The sequence below is a fragment of the Egretta garzetta genome, unplaced genomic scaffold (assembly GCF_000687185.1).
Source record: "Egretta garzetta isolate BGI_Z169 unplaced genomic scaffold, ASM68718v1 scaffold433, whole genome shotgun sequence".
In the NCBI taxonomy this organism is placed as follows: Eukaryota; Metazoa; Chordata; class Aves; order Pelecaniformes; family Ardeidae; genus Egretta; species Egretta garzetta.
The window spans coordinates 327,945-331,237 of NW_009259253.1; the positions used below are offsets into that span (position 1 = coordinate 327,945).

Consider the following 3,293-nt stretch of genomic DNA (forward strand, 5'->3'; position numbering starts at 1 on the left):
TTAAATACAGTGAATATGAAAAAAAAAAAAAAGTAAAAAGTATAGAATATGCCAGAGCAAGATACTGAAAAACTAAAGGGAGTAGCATGAGTTTAGCGCTTCTAAATTTGATTCCCATGTATCAGTTTTTCATATGTCTTCATGAGAAAAGAAAATATTTTTTCAAATAAGGAAGAAACTTTATTTTTCTTTTTCAGGACATAATTTTCTTAATATTGCATTTCATGAATCAAATCCTCAGTTTAGCAGTTACTAGAAAATAATTGCAATCCAAATGAAGGCGTAAGATTATATCAAATAATGCAAGGAATGGGCACACAGCTTGCACACAAAACAGCATCAAGATGCAGCAACAAAAAAGTATCGATATAGAGCAATCAATGCTGTAGACAATATCTTTTAAATCTATCATGCTGCCTTTTGCCCTTTATATTAAGTCAAAGGGAAAGGGCTATAATGAATGAGCATGTCTTTATTCTCGTCGGCAACAGTTCTGTAGGAAACCTGGCAATATGACATTTAACGTGATTAATTCTGGGTTGTAGCTCCAGTTTATTTTTTCCCATGTACATGCATAAAGAGTTATTATTAATTTAAAAAAAACAAACCAAATATAAACTGAGACTCTTCCTAAGATTTATAATGCAGGATAGACTCAAAAATAAAAGGTTAATCGTGTATTTTCAATAATATATGCCTTATGTTTTCACATTTATCTTCTTTCTCCCTTTTACAACATGGTTTACCAAAGTGGAAGTGCTTAGGATTGTGAATGCAAGGCTGGTTAGTTTATATCTAGCTTATTAAAAATTTCCTACATTAAAAATAACATAACTGAAAGAAACCTCTAGATATCAGAACATACCATGAAGTACGCTGTGTAAAACTTCTTTGATATTTTTTCTTCCTTCTTATCAGAAGGGGGCACTAGTGATCCATTATAAATAGGCAGTGTGACATTGCTTTTGTTGTGCCATATTTAATAATAATAATAATAATGATAATATAATTTCCCCATTTAATATTGAGGGCATTTGTGTGCATAATTAAGAGTATAAATATATAATGGTAATTTGAAAAGTTAAATAATTAATAGATTGTATGTAAATATTATCTGTTGTCTCTCATTGTCTTTTTATATTATTATTGAAATACTATTCTTACAGTTCGCTTATTCTCTGAAACGATGAACTAATGCTGATTATTTAATACCTAATTTTGGTGATTTCTAATGTAAAGGAGGTGAATTCTAATTGTAAGGGATCTTGATGATGTCAGTTAAATATATTCCTGGGAAAGGCAGAAATTTAGATCCCACTGTTATAAAAGCCATTTATGTATGTTGAGATATAAATTACCTTATAGTTATTATTGCAAACAAAAAGTGTTAAATATTCATATAATAATGTTTGTTTTGTTTCATATTAAACTAAATAGATGGAAAAAAATTTTTTATCATGATGTTTACTTACTTTTTTTGGTCAGCTTATCTGATCATGAACATTTTAACAGATTTGTTAGTATTACTTTGGCCTATAAACTGGGATCAAGATGAGGTGGTTTTGCCATTTCATAGAATCAACTTTGGTATGTGAGCTATGTGAGCAAGAAAAAGCGATGAACAATAATACGGTTTCTATTCTTTGTCCTCATTTTCTTGCTGTCTATAGGATAAAAACTGGCAGAGTGCATAAAACTGCAAAAGATGTAAGTCAGTAACAGCAGGAAAACCAGCTGAATTTTTTGATTTGGAGGTTGATGAGTGATACTACATTGTAATAAAATACCTACTTATTAGATATGTAGATGGCAGCATTTGTGAAATAGTATCTACCCACAGATAATTAGATGCTCTTTTGAAATGTCCACTATTATTTTCATGTATAGAAATGAGGGTCAATGGGGAGCTGAATTTAGTATTCACTAAATTGATTCGAGTTCCACAGATGAAAAATACAGTATCTGGGTTTTATGACATTAAAATAGGTGAAAATATGAACTTTCCACAATACAAAATGTTATTTAGGCACAAAATAGATTTCATTAAAATTATTTGCAAGTTATAAGCCAGTTGTTGTGTCCATTTACTCAAGTGTAAATCCAGAATGTTCTTTGTTCAAAGTGCAATTAAATCCTAAAATGGCAGTGAGAAGAAAGGTTCTTTGTACCTTAAAGGCAACTTCAAGGTATATATTCATGAGTATAGATAAGTGTTTTATGTGTGCATATAACCAGGCATTTTTCAAACAAAAGTCCACTTTTTCATGCAGGAAACTATAGTCATTCTAGATCAGCCATTTAATCCAAGCAAGCACATACCTGACCTCGTACCCTTGAATCTTAGGTTCTTTTATTTCAATTTTCCTAACACCAGTTGTCCTTTCCAGATAATTATCTATGAAATTTACTGTCAGGATAACTGGAAACCCATTGTTTTCTAATGAGGGAAGCTGGCTAAAGATCTCCTGTCTATCGTGCCATTCTTTAGTGAAATCTATTTTTTTTTTTTTTTTTAATGACAAAAGCTTAGATATTTCATGGGGAGTTTTCAAAAAACGAACCAAGGCAAGCTACCAGTCTGGCCTGGATGCAGACAGGAGGTGTCTGTTTTGCATGATCTCCAGCCACTGAATTGACTGTATTTTTATCCTCCTTAGTTATAATATATTGATAGTGGTAGCAGTGTAGCTACAGGAATGTGGAGCTTGGCATAGGCTTCAGAATGTTTCTGAGAAGCTGAATAAATAGGTGTATAGATTAGCACCTCATGAATTATCTAGTCTAGCCCCCTGGTACTGCCTATACTGAGTTCCAGGTCTTTTTGCTTTTGCTGCCATCAATACCTGAATTTGAAGCTTTATGTTATAATCTGAAACTAGCTTGAGACCCTGCAAACTGTCTCAGCTTGTTTCAGTAATCACCAATTTTGAGGCTTATTTGGTATTAGTTCAAATGTCACCATTCTTGACTGTTTTTCTGTTGGGTCATTTCAGCCGAGATATTTATTACTCAGTACAGTGGTAAATATTAGGACTGTATTGGAATTGACTTCTTAATGAGTGCAACTTGACCTTCAAACAGAGAAACCCACAGTTTTGTTACTTACCTAAACTCCGTCACTTGTGAAGTCAAAGTGAGCCATTTTTCATGAGAGGTTGTTCCTCTTACATTCCTTATTAGTCCCTAGTTTTACTTCATTTAATTATCCCTGAATGAACTCATTTGTATCTATTAATGCACAAAGTCAAAACTACTTAGGTATATAAAACAATAAAAAATGTGTTGCCTATTAT

General features: G+C 32.1%; 1 long non-coding RNA gene across 1 annotated transcript in view; it reads right to left on the reverse strand.

Annotated features, from left to right (window-relative positions):
- Positions 1–2,956: 2,956 nt before the first annotated feature.
- Positions 2,957–3,293, reverse strand: part of LOC118452007 — a 15,226-nt gene continuing 14,889 nt past the window's right edge. The window contains exon 3 of the long non-coding RNA XR_004841638.1: positions 2,957–2,968. This is a non-coding gene — a long non-coding RNA (uncharacterized LOC118452007). The remainder of the gene's footprint in view (positions 2,969–3,293) is intronic.